This window comes from Numida meleagris, chromosome 13, assembly GCF_002078875.1.
Source record: "Numida meleagris isolate 19003 breed g44 Domestic line chromosome 13, NumMel1.0, whole genome shotgun sequence".
NCBI lineage: Eukaryota > Metazoa > Chordata > Aves > Galliformes > Numididae > Numida > Numida meleagris.
Genome location: NC_034421.1, coordinates 449,387 through 463,799, shown reverse-complemented (window position 1 = coordinate 463,799; position 14,413 = coordinate 449,387). Strand labels below are relative to the sequence as shown.

General features: G+C 42.1%; 1 protein-coding gene and 1 long non-coding RNA gene across 19 annotated transcripts in view; one reads left to right on the top strand and one right to left on the bottom strand.

Annotated features, from left to right (window-relative positions):
* SHISA9 (shisa family member 9) overlaps positions 1–14,413 on the bottom strand; it is a 168,601-nt gene that overhangs the window by 33,443 nt on the left and 120,745 nt on the right.
* The window catches only part of LOC110405685, a 382,975-nt gene that overhangs the window by 288,107 nt on the left and 80,455 nt on the right, over positions 1–14,413 (top strand). The gene's annotated exons all lie outside the window — the stretch shown is intronic.

Sequence of the window (14,413 nt, the reverse complement as noted above, 5' to 3'; positions counted from 1 at the left end):
AAAACACTATGTTTGGGGGAAAAATCTGATATATCTTTTCCTTCTCTCTTATTTTTAGCCCATCTCATTTGCTTTAGGCCTGTGAAGTGAAACTTGAAATATAATAATGCATGCAAAGTAGACTAAATGTATCTTATAAGGGTAAATAGAAATCTGGTAAGTGTCCAACTCATTTTCTTTCAAGTAAATCACTTCTAACCGTGCAGCATAGGAAATTGGTTATCGTCATACCTTGCAGATAGATGGTCTGAATGTCCAATCCTGTTTACAGAGCTTGAAATTCTCATCAGAGAGAAAACACACTGTGAAAACTCTATGGTTTAGGAAGAGGCATGCATTGTTGACTTAACGGAATTCACATGTCTTCTTAATCACTGCCTTGTCACCAGTGTGTGGCTGATTGTCTTGGTTCTAACTCTTGGTATGTACTTGACACTGGTCACAGACCAGTTACTTCTGGTTTTAACTTTCTCATTACTCGCAAATAGTATAGCTATTGGTGATGTTTCAGATTTCAGCTAGAAGTGAAATATCTGACTTTTTTTTTAAAATATATTCCTTCCTCCAAAGGTCACCCATGTATTTATTATGGAAGGGGCTTATTCCTAGTTTTTTATTTTATTTTAAATTGCAGTTTTGAAAGGAGATGAACATCATATTACTAGATACCATTTAATTTTAGTATTTTAAATTAAGGATCTTTCAGAAGTATGCTAAGTGACTTCCTCTGTCTTCCCACTATTTGATCCTGTCTTCTGAAAATGAACATTCAGACCTATTGAAGGAAGTGCAAAGTAGGTATGGAAGTGGAGGACAGAGGAAAAAGAAAATATTTCCATAACTAAGACATAGACAATCCTGTATCAACAGGAATGTTATTTCCCATTTAGCATTTCAGTAATGTTCCCATTTTATTTTTAACCATTAGACTTAAAAGACAATAGTGGTAGCTGCTGTCTCAATCCTGTTGTCATTTTAAGAACCTCTTCTTCTGTAATTTCTGTGATCAATAATGTCCATGCATATACACTGATGTGCAGCATGACGATGACCTGCTTTCTATTTCTGCATTTCAACAGCCTTTTCTGGAGTGGTAACTCTAGTACTAAAGGATCAACAATAAAAGTATGTTTAAATACAAGAGAAAATCCTAGTGCTTTCAAGAAACAAATGTCCATGGCCTTTAAAAGACTTCAGCTACCTGAATGTAGATTGAGGTTATCCATCTCATTAAAAATATTTTTCCAAAATGCAAATATTTTTATCCAAATGGACTTTGCTGAAAGCAGTTATCAAGATAACTGCAGTAGGCTAGGCACAGGACACTCTACCCCTCTGAGAATAAGGCATAGCAGGCTGCATTATCATAGGCAAGATGCTTCATCAAGAACAGTCTTAAAGGTGTGAAGCTGACATGAAGGGAAAAGGTAGAAAAAGCCTCTGTTTATCCAGTGGTGGAAATGAGAATGGATTAGTCACATAAGGCTGAGCATGTGAGCTAGTGTGAAGCCTTGTGCTGTGAGCCATAGATGTACTAAATGTCTCCTTTGTGCATGTGTGTACATAAACACTGTTGTTATCAGTGTTGTAAGTGCTACAGCTGGGACCATTTTGTTGGATTGGTGTCCCAAGGGTCTTGCTGCATAATGTCTTATGCACCATCCTGTTTCATACTGCCATGCCAGAGGTAAATCTACGTTTCTTTCTGTGCTATGTTGCCAGGTTTTTCTCAGGGCCTTTGCTTCTTTATTGCTTATTTCTATTCCACGTTACGTTAGGTTAGATGTTTTCTGTGTCCTCCTGCTCCCTACAGTCTGCTCAGAGAATTACCACTTGGTGCTCTGGCATCTTCAGCCATATCTTCACTTCATGTCTACAGCTGTCAGTGCTGCTTTCCCTGGAAGACATCCTTACTGCAGCTGTCTGTACTATCTCAGGCAAGACTGGAGGGTATGAATCTGTGAAAATATGTTCAGCCTAACTCTTTGGTCTCTACTTTGTCTGGAGCTGTGCTCATCCCCTGCTCTGTCCCAGTGTCCAGATGTGTTGCTGGCACTGAGTGAGGTCCCTGCCGGGCTAAGCAGGCACCCTGAGCCAGGCAGAAGAGCACTGGATTCAAAACCGCCTCTGGCATCACTGTTGGGATGGCCTATCGGGCTCACAACCAGCTAGCTCAGCTGGAAGTAGCTCTGCAACCTCTTCAAGATCATGCCAAAAAGGCAAGACTAGAGATGGAAAGGTGCTGGCAATCCTCCTCTCCCTGTCAGCATATCCAGGGATTGTTGCTCAGCCTGCCTCAGTACAGGCTTCAAGCACCAGCACACCCCAGCCCAGTACTCTCCATCGTTGCAGGCATGTGTAGAAGGGCAGAGTCTTCACCTACCTCCTGGCTGCTAATGCTGGAAAGGTGGCCAGGGAAGCCTTCTGTGTCCCACATTCTATCCCAGACATTTTAGTATCATAGTATCACAGAACCATTAAGGTTGGAAAAGACCACTAAAGTGATCTAACCATCAGCCCATTACCACTGGGTCCGCTAAACCATGTCCCTCAGTGCCACATCTGTCCTTTTTTTGAACGCCTTCAGGTATGGTGACACTACCACCTCCCTGGGCAGCATGTTCCAATATCTCACCACTCTGAGAATAAATTTTTCCTAATATCCAACTTGAATCTCCTCTGGTGCGACTGAAGGCAATTACCTCTCACCCTATTACTAGCTGCCTGGAAGAAGATGCTGTCCCCCACCTCGCTACAGTCTCCTTTCAGGGAGTTGCATAGAGCAATAACATCTCGCCTGAGACTCCTCCAGACTGAACAATCTCAGTTCCCTCAGCCTCTCCCCATAAGGCTTGTGCTTCACAGCTCCTTTGCTCTTCTCTGGACAGGGTACAGGACCTCAATTTCTTTCTTGTAGTGAGGGCCTGAAACTGAACACGGTACTCAAGGTGCAGCCTCACCAGAGCTGAATACAGAGGGGTGATCACTTCCCCACTCCTGCTGGCTGCACTACTTGTGATACAAGGCAGGATGCCATTGGCTTTCTTGCCCCCCTGAGCATACTGCTGGCTCACGTTCAGCCAGCTGTGAACTAACACTCCCAGATCCTTTTCCTCTGCACGGCTTTCCAGTCACTCTGCCCCAAGCCTGTCGTGATGTATGGGGTTGTTGTGACTGAAGTGCAGGACCCGGCACTTGGTCTCAAAGCTCGTACAGGAGCTTTACCTATCCTTTTGCCTTGTTCCTTCTCATGGCTGCATTTGAGGAGCCAGTTATACTGCTGTTTCTGCGTACCACACAGGGAAACAAGTGTATATACAAAACCTTTTTGTTTCTGACAAAGAGTGGCAATGCTGAGCTACCCTGAATCTGCAGGAATGGGAATATGTCCCTGATGCAGCTATGTCCAGAATAGTCACACCAGCTGAGTTTGCTGTTCACTTTCTTTTCTCCACTGTACTCACTTCCAGGATTCTTGTTTGAGAAGGCAAGGTTATAAGCATGTGTTGCCCTTCTACAACATGGGAAGGGAAAGAGAGGAGGATGAACTCTGGTGTGGCTGCATCTCGAGTACTGTGTTCAGTTTTGGGCCACTCACTACAAGAAAGACGTCGAGGCCCTGGAGTGTGTCCAGAGAAGGCCAGTGGAGCTGTGAAGGGCCTGGAACACAAGTCTTACGGGGAGTGGCTGAGGTAACTGGCATTGTTCAGTCTGGAGAAGGGGAGACTTGGGAGACCTTACAGCTCTCTGCAACTCCCTGAAAGGAGTTGGTGGTAGGGTGGGACTCAGCCTCTTCTCCCACGTAAGTAGTGATTTGGACTAGAGGGAATGGCCGTAAGTTGCACCAGAGGAGGTTCAGGTTGGATCTTAGGAAATATTTATTCTCAGAAAGAGTGGTGAGGTATTGGAATGGGCTGCCCAGGAGGTGGTGGAGTCACCATCCCTGGAGGTGCTCCAGAAACATTTAGATGTTGCACTACGGGACGTGGGTTAGTGGGGAAATATTGGTGGTAGGTGGACTTGGACTGGATGATCTTGGAGGTCTTTTCCAACCTTATGATTCTATGAATATTCCCATCTAATTGCTTCTAGGTCAGTTGAAAATAAAAGGTGTCCAGCTCTTATGATTATAATAAAAACATCCACAGTGTGAATCATTAACAAAGAAAATGGCCTCGGTAAATGCCTTGTTGAACACTATCTTTGCTTTTATTCAGAATTTGAAAAAATAAAAGTAGTTGTCTCAGCTCCTAGAAAATTACTTTCATGGCCTCTATTTTCTTACTGTTCATTACTCTCTCTTAATCATTAAAATGGCTGCATAGTGTAATTTGTAAGTTGAGAAAAAGTATGAACATGAAGATATGATATTTTGAAAACTATCTTAGTATACAGTTTTGATCAGTGCTGAAGTGAAACAAGGAATTTTCAAGAATTGCAAAGGTGGGCAAATTCAGAATGTTTCCAAAGCTGTCTAACATGTTTTATGAACACCTACTTTCATGGAGTTAGGCCAATATTTAGAAATGGAATAGCCAGTACTTAGAAATTGAATAGCAGTAATTCAGCGTGTCTTCCATACTGATACCTCATCTCTGTTTAATTTACAAATGCAGTGCTGATGTATTAGTCATGGCACCTTTTATATCCTCAGTGCAGCGCACACGTCAGTGTGTTTATTTGTACTCCTCATTGCCAGTGTGCCCTAACCTCAGGCTGAAGTACCATACCTAACTGAGAACATCTCATCCCCTTCATCCCTTTTGACCTTCCTAATGAGACTTGTTAGTAGTTTCTCTTTGAGAGCTGTGTTTTATAATGTTGTCACTGGAAAGTGACTGAGATCAACAACCCTTTTCACAAAAGCCACTGGATAAAAATGAGCTGTTAAATTTAAATTATTTCTCAGTCTCTTGCAGCCAAAGGTGGGTCGTGTTTGCCCTGATGCCTTGGAGTGGGGTGATTGTTATCCCATGACAGTTCCCTGAGCTCTGGCTCTGTCTTTCATTAAATCATAGGAACACTATTTTGAGTTTGATACATAATGGTTCTTTCCAGTATCTGTATTCATGCAGTGTTATCATTCCTGAATGAGGCAATGTTCTAATGACTGACATTTCTGGCTTAAGGATTTTCCTTTGCTTTTCTAGTAAAAATCCAAATAAGAAGCTGTTATCTTGCAGTCCTTTATCTTTCTGGAGGGTAAGCTGGATGAGTTTAATGAATAAGAGAAACTTTTCAAACCTGGTCCTTTTCCCTCACCCATGAACAGGAATGCAGCACGCTGGGTTTCACCAATTTGTTACGGTAGCCATGATTACCTGGTATGAAGTGATGAATAGGGGACTGGGACCATTTACTTAGCAACAGTGCTAATTAACAGTACTCTTGAGCTCAGGTACCTTCTGGCATTGGAACAGCACCCAGGACAGATTTTGAGTGCCTGCCCAGTGCTACCTGCATAAAGTAAAACATGTCAGAAGGCAGGCTTAAAGGCTTAATGAGGGACACGATTTATGTCCATTTTCAATATGACCTTTTTTGTCATTTTTGTCTCCATATTAGCTGGACTGTTGTCAACCATTAGTCTTTCACACAGTGCAGTTCTTAAAAATGGAGGCCCAAAATGAAAAGTAAAATTGATGCTTCTGTTCTCAGACATTTCTAGCTGTGGCCTATTACTCTGCATGCATAATTTTTAATGAATTGCAGAATGCCTCTTTAGCTTTCTCAGAATGTCTTCCAAGAACAAGGTTTTATGGATTTCTTCCAGGCACAGACGTCTAATTTGTATGCTGTCCTTTTTTCATTGGTATCAGAACTGTTCTGGCAACAGCCTTCCTATACTTCCTTCAGTTATGGTTTGCTCTAAAATTTGTCAAAGCCAAGATCTTGGCCTACTCTGCCTTAGAGTCAAATCTGGCCAGATACTGAAGGTCCCACTTTTTTGTGGGCTTTCATTTAGGAAAGCTTAAGTGAACAGCCTCTGGAAGAGCTGGAATAAATTGTAGGTACAGCGCAATCAAAAGGAGCTGTGCATGGGGTCAGGCTTTTGTCTCCAGGATTGTTACCTCCCTGAAAGACTTTGCTCCGGAGTAAGAAGCTCCATGCACAGCTGACTGAGGCCGTGAGCTCTTGCAGCATTTCACAGATTATGCAAACTTTTCCATACAGTCTTATTTATTCCTGGTGTTAAGAATTTTCCAAGCAGAAACAGGCACTGTCCCTGCCCCAAGGGAAGCCTACTGGAAACTCTGGTATTTGGATGCCTGTAAATTTGCTCAGTGACCAAAGGCTATGTCCATGTATTAATTCTTTCGAAACTATTGCTTCTCACAGTGTGTTACTGTAAATAATCTCTGTTTACACTAATGGATCATTACTCAAACTACCCACAGAAACTCAATATGCTCTGTGTTTCCCTTTGTCTTTATTATGATTTACCACCAACTTAATCAATACTACTTAAGGAAAAATTCCCTCTATTATAAATGTACAGCCAGAAATACTGTGCCTAATTGTTCCTTTCTAGTATAATTAAAGATAAATCACATAGCAATAATTTAATCCTCCCTTCAGTGTCTTAATTATGGATTTGGGGATTGTGTTCTAATCTCCCATGTAGTATTTCTATTAAACAACTGTCGTGTTTCACCCGTGGGTGATTCTGTAGTGATCTCTTTGCTTAACTGGTTAAGTAGAGCAACCTGCTTCTCTCTCTCTCCCCTTCCAAGGAGAAGACAAGGAGACCTTATGTTAGTAATGGTGGTCTTGCAGTCTAGGACTTGCATTCCTGACTATACCACTGGTCCCTTGTGTACTTGTGGTGTAAAAGTCTGACAACATAAACAGTTCATCTGAATCCCCACTGGTGTGCTTTTTGGAAACCAAACACTCCATATCATTCTGCTCCTGATTTCTTTATTTGCAGAGGGAGAATTGTTACAATACAGCAATTTATTTTTTTCATTTTGAGTAATTGGTCTTTACAGACTTTGTTGCAGCTAGCATGTGCTAATTGCACTGGCCTGGAAGAATGGAATCTTATATGGTTAGAAATCTAGGAATTATCACGAGTCAACTTAGTATTCACGAAGAACCAATAATGCTTTGTTATATTCTGTAGTGCTTATAGGAATTCATGTCAAGAAAGGGGGGAAAAAAACATCTTGAACAGAGTTTGGCTTTTGTTAAGTTCCATTTGTTCTTAAATTTAGATAAAGCAACAGACTAAGAGAGAGCATGCTTTCATAGATACAGGGTGGGACATTAGAACAGCTTTTCTTCTGAGCGATATGACCCATGTATTTTGGGTTTGCTAAATGCTCATTAATCCTGAATCTTGGAGAAAAAAGTATTGGAATTTAAAAAAGAATACATACTCACACACTGTATGTAGTTCCCTGAATGTATGGATATTCATGTTATAATAGCTGCACAGAATCTGGAAACTAGAAGTGTGTCAGTATTCCCTCCATATTTTTTTTACTGTTTTAATTCAATATTTGCAATGAAATAGACTTGGATGTGTTTCCAGGCCACAGCAAAATTCTGTGATTTGCCTGCAATCAGAATAAGATGGAGAGAGCTGTACAACTCTGAGACTTTTATCCCTTGAATAAATACCATAAGAATGCTTCCTCTGTATGCCAACAGTTCTTGCATTTCTTGAAATAAATTTTAAGATCTTTCACTTTTCCAAGACAGACCCAGAAGGTAGATGAATATGCTGAACTGTCAATTATGAGCCTCTTTCACCTTGACAGAACTGAAAAATGCAATAGGATTTTTCTGACTCTCATCTTTGAAATTCAGGAAGAAGAGAATGAAATTTTTTCTGTTATATTTTTTTTTCCTTGTGGCTATTCCTTTTCACGAAGTAGAGGCACAAAGAGCATTTGTGTGATTTATTATTATACATGCATCAGTCCACTTGAGTAAAGATTGGTGAAAGAGCTTTGACAGTTGTGATGTTGCAGGTACTCTGTCTTGTAGATGTATATAAATATATTTTTGTTTTTTTAATATTGACTATTGTCACTTACATGGTTTCCACAGGCAGTAGCACTTGCTCCTGTTTATCCTTGCACATAGTGTTGCTATGTATTTAAAACAAAGGCTTGAGAGATTTTAACTAAAGACAGTGTCACTTGAGCCTGAAGTTGAGAAAAAGACAATGAAATAAGCACCTATTTTTTAGAAGCATTGTTTTAGCAAGTAGGCCATACACACTGTGTTTTGGGATATTAAAATATGAGGCTTTTGTGTGAAGATGAAAACAGGTGCTGCAGTTTTGTGACAGGTGAATTATTCTGCTAGTAGCAAGGTTGCCAGCATTTTGTTCATTTTGCACCAGGCTGCTTGAGGAGTCATGATGTTGGGTCACTGATGTAATCTAGTGGATAGCAAGGTAACAGAGGGTTTGAGAGGAGAGAAAGCATTGTTTTTGCATTTTAAATGTGAACCTGCAAAATCTCAGCTCTTGGCAGTGTGCTGAGTCAGAGTGCCCTGTGTGCAGGTTTCTGGCCAGGAGCCTGCACTGCTGCTCCTGAGGCCAGCCCAGGCAGTCCCAGCCGGGCTGGGCACCACACGCAGCCATGTGGGGCATGGTGACAAGTCCTCTTGGGATCCTGCCCGGCTGCAGGCAGGGAGGGACACTGTTTCCACCTATAATGTTTTATTTTCCATATGGGACTTAGATAAAAAGCACTTGAGCGCCTAAAGCTATCTCATGCAGTGGTGTGAAGTGTTTCCTGGATGAAGACCACACACCCTCAGTCAAAACCCTGACGGTGGATACTTCGGGTTATCTGCAGCAGGTTTAGAAAGCAAACAAACAAACAAAACCTCACAAGTTTCATTAGTACTTCTTGCAAGTATTATTATTTCAGGATTCAGTGCTTTGTAGTTCAGCCTTCAACTATGCATGCTAATTCTGCAGTGAAGTTGCCCAGACTTCCATGATGCTCTGGGAAAAAAATCATGTTGTAAAATTTTCTTATGTCCTCCATTGATTAGATGCGGTTCACACTTATTTCTAGCTAGAGTTCAATTAAGGAGCATCAGTGCCATCAGTACACAATGACATAGCCATATATAACTGTAAGTAGCAGTACATGTTAATAATCTGAACCATTTTATTTATTCTGTATGTTATTGTTGTGATTGTTTCCAAAAACAGATTTGAGAGATGTGCTAAACCTCTAAAATATCTGCAATTGCCGTACATTAGTGACAGTTACACGTGAACCAAACAACCACCCACTCCTGTATTTGTAGCTGTGTAGTACTAAGCATGTTTAAATGTATTGTTACATCATAGCCAGTAACTGTGAGCATACCTGGCTCATAGGAAACTGCTGTTTCGACGGAGCAATGGATTTTACACGAGACCAGTGCTCTCAGCAGAAGATAGAGTTGAAGACTACAGATGCTGAAGTCAGATTTTGCTTTGCCTGCTGTGATTGCTTATCTTTAATGACAATGTGAGGAGAATGATACCTTTTGAAAGCAATTTGGAATGAACTATGGATGCTTTGTTTTTAGGAACAAAACCTGATGTATTTACTCTAGAAAAAGTGTAAGCTTTTCTGAGCCAAACCCATGGGATTTGAGGCCATATAAAGCAGCTTTGGCCCTTGGTGCAGCCACTAGAGCAGGCTCCCTGTCCCAGTGGCTTGCTTACTGTGCTGGAACATGATGCTCATGTATAGGCTTATCTGTAGGAAGTTTCAGTTTTTATGGAACACAGCTGTCAATACCATAGCCTTCTTATTGCCTTAAAAGGAATTTAAAACTTACCTAGAAAGAAAGAGGTTGCCTGGGGAGGTCAGCCACACTCTCAGAAAAAATCTAAGATTCAGGGCATGTTTTTCTTTTTTTTTAAAAAAAAGAGCCCAAACTAAAAACGGTAATAAATGGTAATAATTCTGAGAAAATACAAAGGAATGTAATTTATGCTTTCTTAAATTCTGAATTTACTTTTATTTCCCAAAACAACACATGAAACTAACTGAGCCCTGTATGAAGACCTGAAGTGTGGTAATAACACTTCAAGCCCATGGCTCCACACTGATGAGTCTCCAATTACGAGGGCTGCCCCAAAAATAATGTCTCCCATTTACGATGTCAGCCCATGACGTCAGAGGCGGATGCTGGTGGGATGGCAGCAGAGGCTGAAGCTTCCCACCACCATTCCGTGACATGTTGGTGCCGTGTGACAGATGGCAGCAGAGGGGCACTCTGACAGAATGTGGATGGAGCAAAGGGGTGGAACTGAATTCCTGCACGTGGAAAAAGTGACCCCCGCTGACATTCATCAATGGTTGTGTTTGTTTCAGCAGTGGTGACAGCTACAGCGGTCACTTCTACTGGTGCAGATTTCTATGAGCACAGCATGCAGGTGCTTGTTGAGCACTGGTGAAAATGCAGCTCATGGTGGTGGCTGTGTTGAAAAATAGTGTTTCATGGCTGAGAGTGTTCTCTGTCAAATAGTGGTGTTATGCTCTACGTTTCTGTTGTATTTTCCGTGAAAATAAATAGGAAGCATTACTTTCAGAGTGGCCTACATAGTTGTTCTGATTTCCAAAGTGCAATTAGAGCAGTCTATTGCATATCAACTACAGATAAGATCCTTGACCCTCATGTGAGTAAAATACTGAGTATTAGTTCCAGCTATGTAAAATTACATCAGGTTCAGTTGTGAGTTCATGTTTTCCTGTAGTAGTATCAGTGAATAGGAAAAATAAGCAGAAGGAAATGGACAATATAAATCTAATTGCTGCTGGCGTTAATGATATTTATTATTCATGGTTTTTCTCCACTCTTAAATAGTGTAAAGCATTAGCATTTTTTTCTTTCTTCAAAAAGGATAAAATGAGGCCTAGGAATGTAAATATTTCAAATTCCTGTAAATTTAATGTTTTTGCCTTGTTCTGAGTCTGTAGAAGCAGGCTATTTGATAAGAATCTTCAGAAATGCCGTTGTTTCTCTCTTGGTTGTTCTTCATGTGAAATCCATTGGGCTTTAATCCTGAAAACATAGCATCAGGCCTGAGTCCCAAGAATGCGATGCTCTCAAAAGAGTGGATTTTTGAAGGAGTCTGATGGAGACAGGCATCCGGCTCTTGTGGAATTTGTGAGTTGGAGCCTCAGTTAAAGCTGTTCGCAAACGCTTTGGCTGGAGAATGCTGATTTGTGAAGATCAAAGCATTACCCAGGGGCAACTCGGTTTTAACCAAAAGCTAATGGAAAATGGACAGGTTTTGCAGTTTCTCTCAGTCACTGTCAGCTAATCTGCAAAGGCCCTCAGCTGCCTGCCCAGGGAGCTGATGAGCAGCAAAAACTCCAAGCTGGCTCTGCAGCCCCTCTGCTGCACAGCACAGATGCCAGGTGGGCAGTTCCAGCTCTGTGCAGCGCTCCTGGCACTGCAATGAGGCACTGAGTCTTTGGCTCTGAGGTGGCAGCTCCTTGGCACCCTCTGCCCAGCCCCACAGCTGCACTGTGGCCAGTGAGCTGCAGGACAGCCAGAGCTTGGTGCTAGACTGGCCCTTGGCAGACAATGCCAAAATATGTAGCTTTTCAAGCCAGAAGTAAACAGAATTCTGAAATCTCGTAACCTTTCCAAGTGCAAAATGTAATCTACTCCAGTTACTTTATTCCTTTTAGTTGTAATTGCTTGCTTTTTTTTTTCCCCCTGCTAGTAAACAACAAGGGGAATTCATTACTGAGCAGTAATATCTATGCAGAATTTCTCAGTATTGGAGCTACCATCTCCAAAGCAACTGCAAAGTGCAGAACATAAAGGTATTCCCCCTACAAATAATAAGCAGAAAAAGAACCATATAAGCAAAATAGCACAATCTAGTAGCATAGTCTAATTGCACTGGAGAAGCATCTTTCAGCAACCAAAGTTTTAATAGGAAATAATTCACCATTCTGCTGACCTTTACAACTTCAGCTTTTATGTAGGAATGAGTTGTTTGAAAAATGTTTATAATTTAGTTGTCACAGACAGACGTCAGATTCATGGCTGGTCTGTTTCATGAGCAGAGCCTTCTTTTTTTTACAAGCATCAAGCTTGGATCTCCTACCCTGTCTCCCTTAGTTCTCAGATGCACGATCACTTCTACTTCCTCGCAAACAAAAGGCTGCCTGAAAAAAACCTATGCACATGACTAAGATAATGAGGGTAATAACAAGGTAATCTTGGCAATTATTGTTACTTACACATTCAAGACCAGACACTGTCTCTGTTCCAGGAGCCCTACCGTGCCAGGCTGTTTGATGAAGGAGGAAGGATGCAGATTTATTACTCATTTGCACACATACATACATACATATAGACACAAAGGACAAGAATGTCTTTGACCTGTGTGCTTATAAGAGGAGCAGCAGCAGCATAGGCTATTTGCTATACAGTCAAGGATTTTAGACAGTAAGAAAACAAATGTTTGCTATAGAGCTCTACAACAGCAAACCAGACTCCAGCTGTAGCTGATGACTCTACAGTGCCACTTGCTCACCATTCTGGACTCCGTTCCATCCCAGTTAGTTCCTGATGCACAGCAGTGAGCAGGACGGAGCCCTCTGTGGTGCAGAGGGCACGTGAATGGCAGCAGCCAGTGGCTGGAACCATGTGCCCTTAGCAGCCAGGCCCACTGCGAGCAGGCTCCAAGAAAGAAGTACAGCAGAAGAGACGTACTTCAAAGTAAATGTACTACTTGAAAATGTGTGAGAGGACGCTTCAGGGCCCATATTGTTATTAAGAACAAATAATGGCTCATCAGCAAGAAAAGACATCTTGGAGAATATTCTAAACTAGAAACTGACTTTCTAAACCCATTTTCCTTGTTTTGCCTATTTCCATATTTCATTAGAGGCATAATTAGTTCACTGGACTTAATCACTTTTCTGGAGCTAATGTACCACTCCTTTTCTGTGGACAGAGTGCAATGGTAGCAGGGGTTGTTCACAGCTCGAGTTACTCATTGTGCAGGAAGCCATAGGTGGTGTGCTGCTAAGCTTGTAGACTAGTAATTGTAAGAACATATCACCAGGTCCCCAAAGCTTCACTCTGGGTACTTCAGTCAAAGGCCAGCTCTGTTCTACTTACTGTAGCAGTGCACCAAAGATGATGCGCCGTGGGCAAGGTTCTCTGTTGCGAATGGAAGGAGCACGTAGCCTGTATGGCAGATGAGGTTTGTTTATATAAATGCTCTCAGCACTTTGGACTGGCTTTCCCTTTGCCGGCCTGTGGAGCTGCTCTCAGCTGCACCGGGGGCTCATGGTGCAGCTGGCTGTGTCCTGTGCGGGTGGGAGCTGGGGTCTGTGCACAGGGTGGGCTGTGAGCAGCTGTGTTCGTCTGCCTGAACGTGGCTCCCCAGTGCCAGAGGAGCGCAGGGGATTGCCAGCTTCTTCTGAGTGGTCCAGAGCTGCTTAGGCCCTTGTGTCCCGCCACAAGCATGGTGATGGTAGCAGTGCCCACTCAGGGCTGCGCTGCTGAGGAAACGCCTGTGGCACAGCCGTGGGGAGGGGTCATTCAGTCTGCAAGAGCGAGTTGTTTCCATATTGCAAAGACTGGGAGTCTGAGTGGGAAGGAAGCCAGCTGGGTTTTTGTTTCAACTAATGTACACAAGAACATGAGTGTGAGAGTTACTTTGATGGGGTCAGAATAACAGTGGCAAGCATTATGCCTATTGCAGTGCTGTGAATCTACATTTTGCCTGGTAACTTTCCTACGCTTCTATTTAGAAGGAATAAAAAGAGGAGAATGGCAGAAAAATCCATGCAGTGAGATTGAGGATAATGAGGCCTTGCTGCAGAGGAGCCCCAGCAGCTCTTTTGCAAGGCCCCCGAGGAGGGACTGGCCGGTCCTTTTCAGGTTCATTGCACGCCTGAGCCTCACTGCCCGCCTGGCTGAGCAGCTCCATGGCTGCAGGAGAGAGGGAAGTGCAGCTCTGCTGGCAGCTTTGGGAATGCCTGTAAAGAACAAAAAGCTCCTTTGTTTGTCTGAGAACATATTTTTGGTCTTTACAAATAGCTGATAGGGGGCAGGGGAGAATTACATTTAATTCTGCCACATGCTCTGTAGTTCACAAAGTATCATACAAGATCCAATGAACAATACAATTTTTTTCATTTAGTCTCTTTCTACCATTAGCTGCAGGTTTTGCACTCAGAATCATAAACATTCATTTCTTAATGAAATGATCTTTCTAAGAAAAAGCAGGTAAAAAACTTTTGTGGGCATACACCAAAGTCTTGCAAATGAATGCCTCAGAGAAATATTTGTATCTAATGGCTTCTTAACATGTTATAACGTTTTAGTGAAATGTGTTAACTTCCATGCTACTTCCTCCTGACTGATGAAAAGAAAGGAAACAGAATATGTTTCCCACCTAAAAGGGAGTTAT